The sequence below is a fragment of the Cervus elaphus genome, chromosome 5, assembly GCF_910594005.1.
Source record: "Cervus elaphus chromosome 5, mCerEla1.1, whole genome shotgun sequence".
Classification (NCBI taxonomy): Eukaryota; Metazoa; Chordata; class Mammalia; order Artiodactyla; family Cervidae; genus Cervus; species Cervus elaphus.
In genome coordinates, this window is record NC_057819.1 from 108,980,178 (window position 1) to 108,999,561 (window position 19,384).

At 54.0% G+C, this 19,384-nt stretch overlaps 1 long non-coding RNA gene across 4 annotated transcripts in view; it reads right to left on the reverse strand.

Annotated features, from left to right (window-relative positions):
- LOC122694878 overlaps positions 1 to 17,491 on the reverse strand; it is a 61,888-nt gene extending 44,397 nt beyond the window's left edge. The window contains exons 1-3 of one of the 4 annotated variants that reach the window (XR_006341261.1): positions 17,370 to 17,491; positions 3,974 to 4,155; positions 1,529 to 1,611 (exon numbers count right to left, since the gene is read on the reverse strand). This is a non-coding gene — a long non-coding RNA (uncharacterized LOC122694878). Of the gene's footprint in view, positions 1 to 1,528; positions 1,612 to 3,973; positions 4,156 to 8,260; positions 8,419 to 11,109; positions 11,215 to 17,369 lie in introns of those variants that run through there. The other 3 variants (XR_006341259.1, XR_006341258.1, XR_006341260.1) reach the window with 3 other exon arrangements.
- Between the last annotated feature and the right edge of the window lie 1,893 nt (positions 17,492 to 19,384).

The window sequence follows — 19,384 nt, forward strand, 5'->3', positions numbered from 1 at the left end:
TGGCCACCCCCGGGGTCCCTCCCTGCTGCAGAGGTGTGCTAGGACAAGTCTATCCCGGGAGAACATGCCCACCTCAGCCCAAATATCCAGTTTCTAGGGCAGAAAAAACTCCCTCACTCCTCCAGGCTTCTCCTCAGCCAAGAACCTCAGACTGGGGACTCTGCCAAGTTGGCAGAGCTGGGGAAACAGGCCACAGTTGTCAGGTGGGGAGAGGGTGAGACCCGGGCAGCCAGGTGCTAACTCAGGAGGAACAGATTCACAGGTGAGGAGCAGAGGCTCGGAGACGCGCGGGCTGGTGACACTCAGGCAGAGCTGGAGCCAGTGTCCGGGCCTGGGAGCTGCCTCCACAATCACCGACCACCGGGACCCAGACGCTGACACTGGACAATCACTCTCCCCCATCCCACCCTGGCCCATGGGATGGTGCGGGGGGAGAAGAGGCCAGGAGGCGCTTCTCCACTCCGCCTCGAACCAGGCCTAGAGACAGGGGCTGCCATGCCCTCCGTCATGAACCAACCACCCCCGCAGCCCCTGAGGACCCCCTTCCTATCAGCAAAGGGACAAAGAGTGTCCCCAGGTGCCTTTGGAATCAGGGAGTGGTCCTGGCACTTGATCCCCAAAGGGTGGCTAGGTAGGAGAGGGAGAAAGAAGGGGACACGGAGGGACAACAGAGGAGGCAGGGAGGAGGTGGTGCTGACCTTAAAGATGGAGAAAGCCAGGGCATCACACCGCTTACACAGCGGCACACGCATCCACACACACTTGAGCCTGGACTCATACCTGTCTGCTCACTCCTGCTCTGGCTCACGTTTATGTGTAAATGTGTGTACATAGAAACTACATAGATCCTTTCACATCAGAGACCCAAGTCAATTCTCACATCCACACACACATCACGCATGCTCAGGACTCTCAGACACAACCCTCTCCCTCATTCACATTCGAAATGACCTCACAGGATTACAGGCACTCACAAGTCACAGCCTCTCACACCACACTTGTCTATAGAGTCACAAACCCTCGCTCCCAGGCACACCACGTGTGCACACACACACCCACAGTCACTCAAGCTTGTGTACACACTCTCATACACACACTCAGCATCACACACTCCCTCACGGCCATGCGCGTACACACACACACACGCAATCACACATGCTTGGGCTGTCAGTTCAGAGGGGGTGCCCCCCAGCCTCTGGAGTTCCTGATCCCCTAAGCATCCCTGAGGCATGGCATCTCCTGGGTCCTGCCCAGAAATGCCCCAAATCGAAATCCCTGCTGAAGCCCTTGACTCACGAGCTCACATCCACCCACGGGTGCCCATCTTTGCCCAGAACCTAAAACTGGCCAGAACTACCGAGGCCAGAGAGAAGTGAGGCCCCAGCCAGGGACATGTGTCCTGCTTTTCCCCCAACTCTCTGGAGCCTGGACTCCCACAGGGCCCTGAGCCCTCAGCCCAGCAGACTTGCCTCCCCCTGGAGGGACCCTGGATAGGGCACAGAACATCCTTGTGCCTCAGTGTCCTCACCTGTAAAAAGATGGGGTCACCTCATTCCACGCCCCTGTCAGGAGTCACAAGGCTCCCACGTGACCAGGAAAGGGCACTGTCAGCTGGAAAACATCAAGTTTAACTTCCGGGTTAGTCATCTCTTTTGTAGCATCACCCTCCTCATGGCATCCTTGCAAAACAGGCCCAGAGAGGCCCCAAGGCTAGTCCAGAGCTGCAGCATGAAGGGAGGGCTTTCTCAGCCCTGGGGGTCTATCCACACCCAGACCACTCAATGCTCAAGGTCAGTCTCTTCAAAAGGGCCCAAGTCTGTGCCACCAGGTGCCCTGGGGGGTAACAGGGAGGAGAGGGCCTCTTCTCTGATGGGGATAAAGCCCTTACACCAGAGGGCAGATGCTACTGAGATTTGTAGGCTCTGGCTGGGGCCAAGGTGCAGCCTGAGCCCAGTGCCTTGGAGGGTCGGGGACCTGTAGAGGTTTCGATCCCCTACTTCCCAGATTAGGTCATGGAGAGGCTCCTGGCAAGATCTCCATCCCCCGGGGAAAGAGAATGACATGGTGCTGCCTGCCACAGGGCTGCAAAGGGGGCTCATGGGGTGGGAGGTCAGCCCGGCCCAGAACAAACAGACCCTGGGAGGGCCTGAGATAAGTCCAGGGAGGGGCAGGAGGCCTGGAGACTGTGCTGGGAGCTGAGGGCACGACCAGGAAGGAGGTGGGCAGCCTGGAGCTGACCTAGCTCATTGCCCTGTGGTCTTGCCCTGGCAGCAGTTTCCACCAGGGAGTGGGTAGGGCCTGAACCCCAGGTTCCGGGTGGGAAAGGCGCAGAGGAGGGCAGCCTTCAGTGTGGGCAGGGGATGCAGATCACATTAGAAAGAAGGGAAAAAGAGAAAGATGGAAACAGAGCTTATAGAGATGGAGAGAAGACATGGCAATAAAGACAGAGAAGTCAAGTCTCCAGTCAGAGTGAGAACACACCGAAGGAGACAGAGAAGGCAGGACGCCGATCACACAGCAGCCCACGCACGCATGCACATGTGCACAGACTCACACCTGTCTGCTCCCTCCTGCTCTTACCACGTTTATATACAAACGTGTGTACATAGATCCTCTCACATTAGAGACCCAAGTCAATTCACACGTGCATACACACACACACACACAAGGGAGAGAGCATGCATCCATGGGAACTGCAACCTGGGGACCCAGCCTGGGACAGAAGATCAGAGACACAGAGAGCCAGAGGACCAGGAAAAGAGAGATGGAGAAAGAGAGAGAGAGAAGAGAGATAAAGACGAGTCAGAGAGCTGGAGCCAGACTGAGAGCAGGGAAGGGAGTGAGGGCGAGAGGCAGCCTGAGCCAGGCTCTAATTATGGGCGGGCGGGCAGGAGCAGAGGGCAGCCTGTTTGAAGTCTGTGGTGAGAAGCATCAAAGGGAAAGGAGGGAGGCCAGCAGGGCGGGGGGCGGGGGGGAGACACAGGAGGGGCCGCCCTCTGCTCGGGCCCACCTGGACCTCCCAGTCTCCACCCCCTGCCCTGCCCAGCCCCCAGCTCCCTGCCACCCATCTGCTCAGGACTGGCCAGAGGTCCGACCACCTGGTCACCAGCCTGGGGCTCAGGCTCCTGCAAATCCCTGCTGCCTTCTCAGCATCCCCAGGGGCAGGGCAGGTTTCTGGCCTCAGGGACTGCCTGGACTGGGGGGGGGCAGGCTTCCCTTGTGGCTCCTGCAGCTGTCCCCTCCCTATCTCCCAAAAAAGTATGTCCTGGCATCTTTTGGGCCCCCCACTTTTGGGATCCTAAGGTGAGTTCCAAACCGTGCCAGCTTTGGCATCTCAGCACCAGTCCCCATGATTGGTCTTACCTTCAACTGGGAAATCTCTAAGGGAAACGCCCACCCAGGTCATTCTGGCCTCTTTGGCTGCAAGAGGATGTCCCAAAATGACCTCTGGGCCACTCCCTTTTCTCAGGTCAGCAAATCAGCTGTGCTGGAACCACTATGCATCACCTTCCCCAAAGAATGTATGTTTCTGTCCTTTCTCTTCTGATCTTTCCAGAGTTCTACAGCCCTCTAGGCCAGAAAATCCTTCTGGTGTTCTCACCCGAATCCTTCATGCTGCCTCATATTTCAGATAGAGGCTAGCAGGTCTCTGTACAATGGCCTAGACACACAACATGAAGGTCCTTGCTAGAGACCATCTCCTTGGTCTCAAGCCTTCTCATTCTCTGGGGCATCACCTACATCCCTCTGGTGTGTCTTCCCAGCTGCTGTTCCTTAAACCTGTTCTAACCAGCTAGAGCAGGATGCAGGGGGTGGTGGTGGGCTCAGAATAAGAAGTGGCCCAAGCAGAGAAGCCAGGCCAACATGAATAGGAATCCTGATTTTACAGCCTCCTAAATGGGCAACACCAGGCACATTCTTTAATCTCTCTGGACCTCAGTTTCCTCATCTATAAAATGCGAGAAATACTCACTTGAAAACACACTGTGAGAATTGAACATGATGCTGTATGTCAAGTGCCTGGCCTCCAACAGGTACTTGATGCATGAGGCTCCTATAATTGGGAGGTCAGGCCATCCAGGGTCCCAGAGGGAAGATTTTCCCCAAGAGAAAGGCAAATGAGAATCCTCTTGAAGCCAAGAAGAGGCCTGACACCTGGGAAGGGGAAAAGAAATGATTGCACTCCACCTATCCCCCGACCAAGCACACCCCCTCCTGGCATCTGACTAACACATGTCTTGTTACAGCTTCCGTCTGCCTCCTCTCATTCGGGAAAACGGGTCAGTGTCCACCTTCCATTGTTAGAGCAGAACTGCGTTGTCAAGTTCGTGTCAGCATCACACCACCACAGCAGATGCCAGGCTAATCTCTGTGGTCATGGTCTCCTCCAGTGCTGACTAAACCTCAGGGAAACAGGGAGGAACAGCCCTAGATCCTCAGGAAGTACAGACACTGTCCCTAGAGAAGGAAGGAGCCCCCCAGAGAGTGCAGGAGAATCACACCACCCTGTCTGCAGTCTGTAACCGTCTGGGAGGAGATGCTGTCCTGCCCAGCACGCAAGCGAGGAAGATGATGGCAGGCTGAGAGGGACGTGAGATCTAGACTCCCAAGTTGAGCCATACCTGTGCATAAGATGGACACATCACCTGCATTCAGACTCTCAGACTTCAGAGCAGAGAGACAAAACCTACCCCTGAGTGTGATATAAATCAGGTTGCAACCAACCAGCATATTCTAGATTTTTCTAAATATAATTTCTCTTCATCAGTTCAGATGATTGAGGGCTGACCAAAACCAAAATACTTGTGAACAATTCATTTTCTATGTATAGCCTGTCTTTCAAAAGCTCCTTCAGGCTCTCAAATCTCACCACGAATCCACACACACATATCTACCCACCTTCCCATCTCTACCTTTTCATACATTCATCTATCTATTTATCCATCAATCCATCCACTCTTCTATCCATTTATCCATCCTTCCATGCATCCATCCATTCACCTACTTTTCCATCCATCTATCCATCCAACTATCCTCCACCCACCTAATAATCCATCCATTCAACCATTCACTCATATATCCATTTATCTAAATACCTGCCCACCCATCCATCTTAACACCACCCACTCACCCATCCACATGTTCCACTTGGTCACTTATCCGTCCATCCATTTACCTGCCAATTGACACATGCATCCCCCACCCAACTCACCTGTGCGTTCACCCTCTTCTATATATTTATCCACCCACTCACCACTATATGTCCATCTTCATACACTGATCATCTCTTATATTGAAGGCATGGAGCCAGATCCCTAACCTCCATGACCATTTGCAGTTATTGGGAAATCCCAGCTTCTTGGTATGCTTGGCAGCTTCCCTTCCAAGGACAGAATGGGGCTGGTGCCTCATTGTCTCCACTAAAGACTGAATAAAAGGAGATAGGAGGGGACTAAACCTTGGAATAATATTTGGATAGAAAAGAGGAATATGGGACAAAGTAGATCCCAACCCATTTGGCAAAAGGAGGAAGAGAGCATCTGCAAATACCTGCAAATCCCAGGATGGATGCAAGGACTGTCCATGCCACAAGCCCCCGATTGCTTCAGGATAGGGTGTGACTCAGGGCGGAGCCAGGTCAGCTCAACCAGCTCCCACTGGCCTGCCCCCATTCCAGAGTCTCCTGAAGCAGCAGTCTTCAGGGATGGCAGGGACTGAGGAGGCAGAGGCCCAGCCACAGGCATTAGGAGGGATCCAAAGGGTCTCCCTTGACACTTACAGACCAAGATCTTGGCTGTATCTATTGCTCACCAGTTGTGTAACTTTGAGTAAATCCTTTAACTTCTCAGAGCCTCAATCTAAACACCTCTGAATTGGGAAACGTAGCTATAGCCATCCTTTGCTGTTATTGTCTAGTCACTAAGTTGAGTCTGACTCTTTACAACCCGACTGTACCCTGTAGTCAGGCTCCTCTGTCCATGAGATTTCCCAGGCAAGAATACTGGAGTGGGTTGCCATGCCCTTCTCCAGGGGATCTTCCCAATCTAGGGATCGAAACCACATCTCCTGCATTGGCAGGCCAATTCTTTACCACTGAGCCACCAGGGAAACCCCAATACCTGCCCTACCTATTGAGAAAATCCTTGAGAGTAAATGTGAAAGAACTTTGAAAATCATTTCTGATTTTGCACAGTACAAAGAAAATGCTAGACCTAAAGCCTCAACATTAAGTGGTGCGACCAGCCCAGTCTACCAGTCACTCTCCCCATGGAGAAGCCATAGGTGGCTCTCCAGAAAGAGGAGACTCAATGTAATTCCCGTGTCTCCTGCACTGAGCTCCTTTGAACACAGTTTTGCCTCGCTAGGGCTTCCCTGGTAGCTCAGTTGGTAAAGAATCCGCCTGCAATGCAGGAGACCTCGGTTCAATTCCTGGGTCAGGAAGATCCCTGGAGAAAGGATAGGCTACCCACCCCAGTATTCTTGGGCTTCCCTGGTGGCTCAGCTGGTAAAGAATCCACCTGCAATGCAGGAGACCTGGGTTCGATCCCTGGGTTGGGAAGATCCCCTGGAGGAGGGAAAGACTACCCACACTACCAGGATTCTGGCCTGGAGAATTCCATGGACTATATAGTCCATGGCGTCACAAAGAGTCTGACACAACTGAGCGACTTTCGCTCTCACCTCACTAGGGTGGGCCAAGCCCTCCCCGGAGGGGCGCCCACCGCCCACCGCCTTCTCTCTCTTGCTCTCAGCACTTACTGGCCAGATCACACCCTCCCCCAGGAATGCAGAGGGAAGGAATGGGAGGTCGGAGCTGCAGTCAACTGTGGGGGAGGGGTGCAAGAGCCAGGAATGAGAGGTTCAAAGACATAGGGGTGACGCCCCAGATGTAGGCCTGCCAAGCACATGCTCAGTGACAGAGAAGTGGAAACCCAGGGGAGAAGGTGGCTCCACCAGCATGGAAGGTGTGTACCCCACTTCTCATCAGGCTGCACCTCTGCTCCCACCAAGGTGTGGGGGCAGGGGACACACACACAAATACACACATACACACTCCAGGCAGGAGAGGCTTCCATGGTGAGGGCACCGCCCCTGGGCTCAGAGGTGTGTTGGTGCCAGCCGGGTGGGCTGGCATGAGGTGGGGAGAGGGCGGCGCGGGCAGCTAATCCCTCCAGCGTCTCCCAGACGCCCACAGAGACCAGGGTGAGCTCTTTGTCTGAGTGCAGAGACGACAGAGGGGCGGCGGGCAGGCGGGCAGGCTCCTCTTTCTCTCTCCTGCCTCCCGCCCCAGGGCAGGTAGAAGCCTGCCGTCTGTGGGGATGGTCGGAGGGAGCGGGGGTGAGAGGATTAGGAGAGAGACAGGCGCTTATGACTTGTAGGGTTCCCTCCCTCCGGCCCAGAGGGCCTGTGGCTTTGGGGTAGGGGTCCCCAGAAGGGCAGTGGGCCATGACCTGCAGTGGGAGCAGGACTCATGTGGAGTGGGAAGCTGGCAGCCCTGCTACATTCACATACCCAGTCACACCCAGAATGACAACCTACACACACACACACACACACACACACACACACACACAGCCTGAGTCCCAAACTCTGCATCCACACATGTGTTTACTCCCAGGCTCACAAGCACAGAGACCAACATCCAGGGGGATAATTACACAACCCCACAGGATCAAAGTTGGACAGTTTAAAACAGCCCTCATCTACCACCATCCTCATAGGCTGCCCCCCAGAAACATCACGACGGGGTCACATGTTGTCCTAGTCACTTACAGCGGAGCAATGCCATAGCCACTGGTGTGTCATCTCACACCCAGGCGCCACCAGATCCCAGCAACACAGTCACCCACACCACACGGGTCCCAGCCCACCAGCCCCATCACACAGAGGGTGCCCACCGCCTAAAGCCCGTGGCAGTGAGTCAAACACATGCACCCCTTCCGCACACCCAAAACCCTCACCCCCAGCACCACTTGGCACCATGTAGTTGCCTCTCCGTGGGCCTGTTTCTCTCTTACACAGATATACCTGCCCCCACAACCCTCCACCTTCTCCAAAATATCAATGCCCAAACATGTCAGCCTCCTCAGAGAGAATGGAAGGGCCACCCTCTCCTGTCCCTGCAATTCTACCCCCTGAACACCTCTGCTGCTTAATTTTAAGTACAGGCCCCTGGACTCCCAGGCCCGGCTAACCCCATGCCACAGACACATGAGGCCTTAGCTGGACCCAGGCTCACGGGGGCAGGCAGCTGGTCTACCTCCAGGCCGGCCCTCCAATGCTTGCTGTTGTTTTGTTTCTAAGCCGTGTCCGATTCTTTGCGACTCCATAGACTGTAGCCCACGTCTCCAGAGCCTGCAAACCTAAACACATCCTGAGAGTGGCATTCAGAACTGAGAGGCCCTGACTGGCACTAACACTGCCCCCGCCAGCCACAGAGATGCACAGGGTCACATGTACCCCTTCTCCTCCCTGACCCCGCTCCCTGCCCGAAGCCTGTCTGCCCTGCAGCCCAGGAGCCCAGTGTTGGCAAGCTGAGTCCCGCTGTGGCCAGCGCCTCCAAGGATGAAAGACCTCTGGCTCCTCCAGAAACCAGGGCTAAATATACCCCTCGCCAGCTTTCTTGTGCCTAACTGGAACCAGCTGGGCAAGACCCACCCTTCCGCCTGCAGGACAGGCCATGGGCCATCAGAGCTGGGACCGGTAGATCGACAGGCCATTTCCTGGGAGTCGTGCCTGACAGAGAGAGCACTGGGATCCGAGGAAGTGGATGAAGCACCCTTCCCCAACCCCCATCCTTCCACAGGATGCTCCCTGAGCCCGGCACACAAAAAACGGGCTCCTTTCAAGCCTCAGGCTTTCTATTTGTAAAATAAGGATAATTCATCACTGACCGCGTAGTGTTGTTGTACACAATAAATGAATTCATACAGGTAAAGTGCTGGATCAGTGCCTGGTACACAGTAAGCGCCCAGTAAACTATTATACACACTCTGGGCTCCCCTGTGGGACAGGCCCAGGGCTAACAGCCTCGAGTCAGCAGGGCTGCAGGGAGGGGGCAGAAGGATGGACCCGGGGGGTGGGGGGGGACAGATCAGTGAGGGGCACCGGGGAGGGGTCAGATGAGCCAAGGACACGCCCCCACTGAGCCCTGCTTCAGGTCTGGCCACGTCCCCACTTCCCTCCCCCTGCCAGGACTCCGCCCCGGGCTGTGGTCTGTGCTGTGGCTGCAGCTCCCACGCCACGGCCCAGTTTAGCGGCTCCAGCCCGCGGCCCCAGGACAGCCCACTCTCTGGCCCAGTCCAGAGGCCTGAAATAGGAAGGAAGAAGGGCCTAAAAATAGCCCTAATTACAGAGGGGCCCAACGGGGTGGGGGGCGGCGGCTCCTCTCTGGCTCCTGGGCACTGCCACAGCCGGCCCCGGATCCTGCTCCGGCCCCGGGGAAGGGACCCCACCCTGGGCCTCCTGTCCCCAGCCCACAACAGGCCTCCCAGTGGGTCAGGGGGGTGAGGGGTGGGGTGGGGGGATGGGCCAGTAGGGGAGCTGAGCCCAAGTTAGGGACAGTGCTGTCCCCTCCCCTGACTCCAGGGCTGTGACTGCCCACCCCTGCTGCTCCTCATTCATGAGGATCACTCAGCAGCTGCCAGGGTGCTGCCTTCACAGCCTACCTTTCCCTCGTCCTGACCCCTGCCCCCTCCAGGAGGCCTGCCTTGAATACCCTCACCTGGCCCTGGCTCCATAGCAGGAGAGGTTCCCAGAAAGCTGCCCCTCCGTGTCCCCCTTTCGATTGGCTCCTGGGGTAAGGTTGTGTTTCCCACCATCCTGGGGGCTTCCCGAAGGCAGAGAGGGGCTGCCTCTTCTGCATTTCAGCCTTACGAGAAGAGACAGAGCATGAACATACATAGAGAGGCCAAAGGGAAAGGAGAAACTAGTTCGTGTAAAGATGCCTAAACTCTGAGACGACCAAGAGACTAAAATAATAGCGGGCACTTCCCTGGTGAAGTTCTGCGTCAGGTTTGAAAGAGACACCAAAGAGACAGTGGAGGGGCCTCAGCATGGAAGAGAGTGCTCAAGGGCCCAGCTGCTCTTGGTGACCCCTGCCGAACTGCTGCCAGCCCAGGAACCCCAAGGTTTGGGAAACTGCAAAGCTGAGGTTCAAGCTCCCTTGCGCTACACACTTGCCGTCTCACCCTGGGTGACTGACTTCATTCCTTTGGGTTTCATTCTCTTTGTGTATACAGTGCACACTACCCAGGAGGTCACGGGTTTGAGGCGGAAACCCTGTGATGTGTGCGAATACCCTTTGTGAGATAGGTGTTACCCTAAGGGGCATTAGAGCCTCTCCAAGGAGCTCCTGGCCCCTACCCTGGCCCTGCCCATATTTTGCTGCATCTGTTTTCCTCCATGTTTAAAGTCTCAGGAAGGTGTTGGGCAAGGTGTGGATGTTGTGAAGGGTTAAGGGTGGTTAATCACCCTGGGCTAGGGACATGGAACAGGGTGTACCCTCATCTAGGATGGGACACATGGTACGCTGGTGCCATCTGGTGGCTACAGATAGCAATGCTAGTTACTGGGTTAAGAGAAGAGGAAAGTTAAGGAAAGCAGGAAAGTGGGTGTAAAAGAAAGGAGGGAGACAGAGGCGGGCACGAGGGAGAGAGGGGAGGAGGGAGCAAATGGAAAGAGGGAGACAAGCCAGGGGCCCACAGCAAAAGGGGAGATGCCCAGGACTGGGCCTGTTGGATGTTGCCACAGGCCTGGGCAGCCGAGAACAGCAGCCCAGGAAGATCTGCAGCCTCTCAGAGGCTCCCAGAGGCCATGCGGCTCCAACCCCAGCATGAGTTTGAGCCATGAGGCCTGATGGTCAGGAGGCTGAGATCCAGCAGGTCAAACCAGGTGTTATTCCACAGGGACCCCTAGTTCTACGGCCACCCCCATGGGCCTTCAGCTTGACCCCCAGACACCAGCGATGGAGTGAAATGGTCCCTGGAAAAGGTTGGCCACAGCTCCCCCGAGGACGCGTGTAAAGGTAAACACGCTTTTGTACATGTCGCCCACATGTAAGCGCCCAGCACACACCCTACAGGCCCCATGGACACCCATGACACGCACCTGTGTTACGCAGATGGCTTGGGCCGGGTGGAATGCTTGGAGGCCCCCACCTTACCCTCTCCCCTGCTTCCTCTCAGGGGCGGGAGGCAGAGGGCAAACTTGTTTACCACTTCTGCTCTGGGCAGTGGTGATGAGCTCAGACTGGCCCATTGCCCTCCACGGGCAGGGCCAGGCCTGAGTCATGGGGGTCAGATGACTGCAGAGGCTAAATGGGTCCCATCCTGCAGCCCCCAGGAGCTGCTGACAACCCCGCCCTTTCGCTGATGGTGGGCTGCCCTTCCAAAGCAATCAGGATGGGGTGGGGAGGGGGATTCCCAGGCTCAGGCCCCAACCGGCCCCTCCCCTAACCAGAGGACAACAGGGCAGATGACCCCCTCGATCTATGCCCAGCCAGGCCTGGTCCCCTGAACACGCGTCCAGGAGCAGCACCTCCCTCTGGGACATCCTGGTTCAGACCAACGCCCTCCCAGAATGCCAAGCACTCCTTCAGTCATGTGCAAGTCCCCAAACACATCTCAGAAATAAATGGAATGATGCAAAAACGGTTGTGCTGGAGATTATGATACTTCTCCCTGGGTCGCAGTCTGCCACACTCTGAAATGAGAAGAGGGATCAGTGTCGTCCAGGGGCAGTTCCCAACTGACACCTGCCTTGACCTGCAGTATGTCTTTGGGGGGCTGCAGCTGAGGGAAGCTGAGAGAAAGTCCTCAGCTCTGTTCCCCCCACAGATCCGCAGGCCTTAGGATTATCTGCCAACAGGAAGACCACAGCCTGGCCCCCTTTGACAGCAGAGTAACCAAGGTCAGCACCAGGTACCCACCTTCATGATGTATTTTTGCCTTGTAAAAATCCTTTCTAGTATTGTGGGTATTTGATTTCCATTGAAAATAAATTCCTAATGATTTTTAACCCCTCTCTATTTTTTGGAGTTCCACCAAAACTACAGTTTTCATGAGATCCCTCCCAAAGGTCCCAGCTCACAGGAGATGCACTCCACTATTGACCCAGAACATTCCCCCAGGGGCACAGGTGGTCTTCCACTGCTGCTGGGATTGACCTCACATCCCCAAGGACCACTAGCCCCCTTAGTCAAGACCAGAGTCCTTTACTCCCTCCCCTCCCAGCTCACCACGCTACCCTCCACTGGTGTGGCACAGACAAGGACACAAAGCCAGGTTCCATCCAGGTCATGTCACTAGACTCACCAGGTGGCCTCAGAAAGGCCAGTCCCTCATCATGGGTATTACTGGCCCCACCAGTACAAGGAAGGAATTGGAAAAGATGACCCCAGAGGTCTCTCTGAACCCTGAACTCTAGGGTTTTATAATTCACCAACAGAGGCATCTGTTTTTATTACAAGACTGAAATGAGAACTAAGGAAAGAATAAGTGTGAGGGCTCCCTGCCCCCCAGCCCCAAGCCGGCACTGACTCTTTCCCATTGCTCCTTTGGCACTGCCCACTTCCTCCCGGCCACCCTCTGGCTTCACTGATCCTCACACTCCTCCCACCGCCACCCTGCCCCCGGCGGCCTCCTGCTTCAAGCCCTGACAGTGTCCTGGCCCTCCCCCATCCGCTCCTCTGATCTCCAACCCTGGCAGCCCCTCTCCCCATCTTGGCACAGCATCTTTCAGCTTGCTGTCTGCCAAGCCTGGGCATCGCCCACTCTCCATGCCTAGGCCCCAGAGTTTGGCTTTTGCCTCCCCAAGCCTTCAAGCCTCAACACTATCCTCGCCCACCCGCCCCCCTGGGTGCCAGAGACTTGCTGATTCCTGCCAAAGTAGGCATGGTCATCCCCCCGCCTCAGGGCCAAACTACGGCTCCAGCAGCACTGACTGGTCCAGCCACTGTCACCCCTTGGGTCCTCAGATGAATCCCTCCCAGGGTGATGACTGCATTTATTCTTTGGTAAGAAACAAGGACAGCTTCACTGTAGCAGCAGCAGCAACAGCAAAGACTGTCAGCACCCCTCACGGGTCCCAGCGCGGCGGGTCCAGACCACAGGAAGTCCCCAGGTGGACCACTGGCTGACGATGGGCTTTCAGGACCCTCTTGTCAGGACTCTTAACAGGAAACTGAAAGCAGACCCTGTGCCTGTGGGCTCAAAACACTGGTGGGAGCTTGCCTACCCCAGGTCAGCCTGATTTCTGCCCCCAACTTTGTCACTGTATAACTTTCTCCACATTTCCAGCCTGGATGGGAATGGCATTTGGGGGAGAATGGATCCATGTATATGTACGACTGAGTCCCTTCACTGTTGACCTGAAACTGTCACAACATTGTTAACTGGCTACACCCCAAAACAAAATAAAAAGTTCAGAAGAAAAAAAAAAAACTTTCTCCACATTTCATACTGTTAACCTTTCCTTTTTTCTTTTTTTAACTTTATTTTCCCCGTTTTTCTTATCATTCCTCTTTTTTTCAAAATGTTTTGATTATATCAGGCACATAAAGACGTATAGATAATATCACAGCAAATTTCGATGCTCACTACCTAGTGTGGTTTTGGGGGGCCTGTTTTGTCTTTTTGGTCACATGGCTGTGGGATCTCAGTTTCCTGACCAGGGACTAAACCCAGGCCCTTGGCAGTGAGAGCATGGAGTTCTAACCACTGGACTGCCAGGCAATTCCCTCACTACCTGATTTAAGAGAGGAATCATTACAAAGAAAATTGAAGCCACTTGTGTTCCCTCCCTCCTCCTCCTCCCCATGTATAAGTTCACTACATGTGTATGTCCATTTATAATATGGAAATATGTTTTTCATGCTTTTAAATTCTACGTAGATGGACCTATAGTTTAGGTATCCTGATATAACTTGGCTTTTTTAGCCCAACACTTTATGAGTTTTATCCACGTTGATACACCACTCTAATTTATTCATTTTTACTGCTGTGTAGTATTCTACTGCCACAATGGACTTATCTGTTTTCCTGTTAAAGGACATTTAGATTATTTCTCATCTTGTTTTAAATTGTAAAGGTAATAAGTGCACATATTCTCACTGTAAAATATTCAAATCATATAGGATACTGAATAAATAATGGAAACCTCCCTTTACCTACTTCTCCATCTCAAAATTTACCACCACGATCACCTATGTGTATTCTACCAGCCCTTTTTCTTTTTTTTTTTTTTACCTTTATTTTGGGTCTCTTTATTTTATTTTTTTTTCATTTATTTTTATTAGTTGGAGGCTAATTACTTTACAATATTGTAGTGGGTTTTGTCATACATTGACATGAATCAGCCATGGAGTTACATGTATTCCGCATCCCGATCTCCCTCCCACCTCCCTCTCCACCCGATTCCTCTGGGTCTTCCCAGCGCACCAGGCCCGAGCATTTGTCTCATGCATCCAACCTGAGCTCTACCAGCCCTTTTTCTAGTCATTAACATATGCATGTTTGAGGTGAGGAGGATTTGGGAACCTATGAAGGGAAAAAAAAAACACAATCCCACATAACTCCTTTGTTCTAAAACCTTCAGTGACTCCATTGTCTGCTGGACAAAAGCCACACTCCCCAGCCTGGCATTCAGGGCCTCATCTCTTGGTTCCCCAGTCCCCAGGCAGCCTGGACAGGGTCTCACTGAACTCAGCATTCCTCTGAGAGCCCACGTGTTCCAGACTTCGGTCAGGGAGAGCAGGACTGGGGTCAATCTTGAGTCTCATGCTCCACCCGCACCAGCCAAGTTAGCCCACTCATGGGTGCCATTTCCATCTCTGAGTGGCTGGCTCCAGTCCTCCTGACTTGAGAAACAAACTGTTCTGCAGACAGCAGGGTCTGGAGGCTCCACTTGGTAGACAAAGGATGGTGTATTATAATTATACTTTCACTTAGCAGTTCACTTTTCTGCCACACTTGCTAACTAAGATCCAGGAAGAAAATGCCAATTGGATTCATGAGCTTCGCCTCTCCCACTAATGGGGTCAGGCTCTGGCGGCCTTTATTGCACAGAGGCTCCGGGAGACGCAAACACACAGGCGAGACTTCACCACCACATCTGAGGCAAGGGCTGCGCAGACCCCACATTCCCTAATGTGGGGGATCCACACGCCTCCCTCAGCACCCAGGCCTGAAGCTTCTGAACCCCGACTTTAAGGCTGGGCACACTGAACCTTGTCAGAGAGACCTGGCCACAGGGAGTTCCAAGTCTGAGAGAGACCCAGTTCCTGTCCTTAGGAAACTCTCAACATGACAACAAAATATCAGGGAATGCCGAAAATGACTTTCTTTAATCTGACTTTCCTGTAAAATAGGGATGAGTGTTATTGTTTAACTATAGTATTAATGGCAATCATAGTAGCTACCATTTACTAAGGCCTACAATGTGCCTGATGCTGCATGAAATTCTTTTATGCGCTATCTCATTTAAAAATTTTACCAACCTTAAGAAGTAAGTATGTTATTATTCCTATTTTATGGTGAAGGTCAGAAAGGTTAGTCTGAGTTCACACACTGTTAAGTGATGGGGTCAGAATTCAAACCCGGAATCATCTTCTTAGACGCTACACTTTGCTTCTACTCTTTTTTTTTTTCTAATAAAAGTATTTTTTCTTTAATTAATTTGCTTCTCTTGACTTCTATCCTTCTTGTGGATAAACACCCCCCACCCCCAGCCACTGTGCACATTTGTCTTTCCTCATAGAATCTAATTTCGAAAAAGATGTGGGTAGGTTGGGGGCCAGGGACCTGGGGAGAAAGGTGATGGAGGAGGAAGGGAGATGGAGTGAGAAGTCCCAGGGCCATAGGCCTGGGCCAAGAAGCACTTTTGGTGGTGGGCGAGGGGTCTGATGAAAAGGGCAGGGACAGGGACTGTTTTCAATCATTCTCAGGATCCAGGAATTTCTGGTACTGGGCCACCTATACCTTCAGGCCCTCTCAGAAATCCTTGGGATATTACTGACAGGCTACAAATGCCAAAGGCAAGGCAGGTTTGGGCCAAATTGTCTGCCATGCCCACACAACCTGTGGGCACAGAGGGTTATGGCTTCATTTGCTCCATCTATAATCCATGTGTAGAGACCCACTTTTCCAACCCAAAGTGTTGTGGCTAGGTCAAGTGTCTGAAGTGTGCGTGCATGTGTTAGGCCTCTTTGGGGCCGCATGGACTATAGCCCGCCAGGCTCCTCCATCCACAGAATTTTCCAGGCAAGAATACTGGAGCGGGTTGCCATTTCCTACTCCAGGGGACCTTCCTGACCCAGGGATGGAACCGCGTCTCCTGCATCTCCTGCATTGGTAGGCGGATTCTGAAGTGTACACATACTGTAACCACACTGTAAATGTGGGTAAAGAGGGCCCAGGATTCTTATTCTATCCCCCAGATACCACTGCCATGGCACTTTCCACACTGTTTAAAATGTTAAAATGCTTGTCTGGTTTTTCAGCTGTGTTGTGGGGCAACTCCCATGTTGTAAGGTCTCATCAAATCCAGAATCAATGAATGAATGCATGAATGTAATCTCAAAGATTCGCAGTAAAACTAAGCCATTGCCGTTGAAAGGGTCCAAGCATAGGGTGCAAAGACTATTGCCCCAATTCCACACCAACGGGATACATGTACCAGGAACCACCCTGCCCCCTCCATTGGAACGACCACGCTGCGCATCCCGAGGAGGCTCGCCTCCTCTGGCGGCCCAGCCTCCCTTTCTCCTCGCGTCTTTCTATCCAAGGGGCAGGCCGTGAGACTAGGACCCAGCTCTGGCCCCTTCCAGATCCGCCAACGCCGAGTTCTAGAAACGCGCGCGCGGAGGTGGGGTGGGCGAGTGGATTGGGCTTCAGAAGGAGCCTCCACATGGGGGCGCTGGAAGGGCGCGGGAAAAACTGAAGCAGGGTCTCTGTGGCGTCCTCTGAGGCTGGGGAACCCAGAGAGCCAGCGCCCCCTGTCCCTTTCCCGCTCCGGCCCGCCCCGCCCCTGCCCCGGCTTGCGTTTGCGTTCTCAGCCGCAAGGAAAGAGGCCGATCAGGCTCGGGGCTCCGCGGCTTCACAGCTGGACGGCCTCGTCCGAGGCACCCAGCCTCCCCGAGCCGGCCGGTAAAGTGGGGCCAGTCTTTCCACCTCCTTTGGACGCAGTCGGCGCTCAGGAAACGTCAGCTTCCTGCCCGCATCCCGCCCTCGGCTCGTGTTTCCCTCTCCCCAGCTGTACTCCCTCCTGCGTCCTTTCTCCTCTCGGCTCCGCAATCTTAGCCAAACCGCAGCCTTTAACAATCGTGCGCGCCCACCCGGCGCCCGGGCAGCCTCGCCGCGGCCGCGACTCACCTCGCGGCCCGACCGCCCCCGGCGCCGCCCACGCCCCAGACCCGCGCTCGGCCAGCTCCAGAGGCCTCGTCCCGGCTCAGCAGCGGCTCCCCAACCCCCCGCCGGGCCACGAGGATCGGGCGAGGAGGGACCCACAAGCCAGGGAAGTGCCCGGGTGGCCGAGGGCACCGGGCGGGGCGGCGGGCTCGGCAGCCGAGCCGAGAGCGCCAGCCTGACCGCAGCCCGAGGGCAAAGCTGCAAATAGCCGCGGTTTCCAGCCGGTGCCCGGCCTCCCTCCCAGCCTTCCGGACCTTCGGGATTTTCTCTCCCTTCTTCCCGCCGCCCTCTCCTCTGCCCCGTGACCCCTGCCCCCTCCCCGCTGTGCCCCCACCACACCCTGTCAAACTGGGGCCAGGAGACCAGCGCTAAGGTCCAGGGTTCCAGAGGTAGAATAATCACAAATCTTAAGTTAGGACTAACTGAGCACATACTATGTGCCAGTCACTGTGCTGAGCTCTTTAAGGGTGGGCATTCATAAAACCTTTACCACCACAGATGAGGGTTGGCTCCAATTTGCTGATGGAGACACTGAAGCTCAGAGAGAGTCCTTGGGTCCTAAGGTCACTGGGTTTCAACCTGCAGAATGGGAAGCCATCTCCCCTGTCTAGAGGGGAATGCTATTACTCTGCCTCCAGCCATGGACTGCTTGCTCTTGTGGGAAAATGGGAAGCAGCTGACTGGGGACCTGGGATGCCAGTCAACCAATAATTCTCAGTGTAACCTAGAGCAAGCCCAACCTGCTGGCTTGTGAAATCCAGTGTCAGTTTCCACATCTGTAAAGTGAAGGGACCATTCATCTCTGTAAGGAAAAACTTGTTAACAAAAGCGGAAAACCTTTGCAAAACTCTCTCAGTGTTACTGTTGACAAATAGTTGAAGTAAAGTGGTAACATATTAAAAAAAAAAAAAAAAGCGGAAAACCAAAGTGGATTGTAAGTTATTAAGTGCCCTGCCCATGGAAAAGTTAGCTGGGGGCTGTGTAGATTCAGACCCACAAACTAGGGTTTACTAGGTCAGAAGGGGCTGAGCTGGGGAACCAAATGCAGGGATTCTGAAGTCATCAGGGTTTGGGGGGGGTTTGTTTTCATTTTAGCAGCTCTGCGTCTTCATTGTGGTGCCTGGACTCCTTGTTGCTATATGCTGGCTTCTCTAGTTGTGGCACTCACTTTTCTTGTTGCGGAGCATGGGCTCTAGACAGCAGACTCAGTAGTCATGGTGCAGGCTTAGTTGCCCCAAAGCATGTAGGATCTTAGTTGCTTGACCAGGGATCAAACCGGTGTCCCCTGCATTGGAAGTAGTCTTCTCAGCCACTGGACCACTAAACTATCAGGTTGGGATTCACCAAGGAGATTCCTGAAAGGGAGTGAAAGTAGTGTGTCCTTCCCCAAACCTCCATGCCCTTGTAACATCTCTGCCTTCACTGGCCTGGACGTGGAGTGACTGCATGTTTCTTAAGGACCCACTGTGTGCCAAGCACACATATATCACAGCCCCATTCTCGGAGTGCTCATGGCATAACAGAGCAGCGTGGCAGGGCTGTCCTCAGTCCAGCTGACCCTGTGGGAGAAATGGAGCCAGACACCTTCGTGCAGGGGGTGAAGCTTCATGCCAGGCTGTACTGCACGATGAGAGAGCGAGGACCAGGTTCTGCCTGCACTCCCCCGGTCAGCAGCCTCCTCAGCGCAGGATACAACCTGCACAACCTCTGACCACATCCTGTGCAGAGAGAGCTGCGAGAGATATGAGTGGGAGACATAGGGGAAGCCTAGGGGAGGGGTCAGTTAATTCTTGCTGGAGTCAGGAAAGAGAAAAACTCTACTGGGGGTGACCATTAAGCAGACTGTTCACAAGTGGGAGTTTACCACGTGGAAAAGGAAGTCCAGGCAGAGAAACAGCTAAGGACAGCGTGGAGGGGTGGGGAATCTTGTCCTGTATGGGAGCAGGTGGGGAAGCTGTCTGCGGGCAGGAAATGGGCAG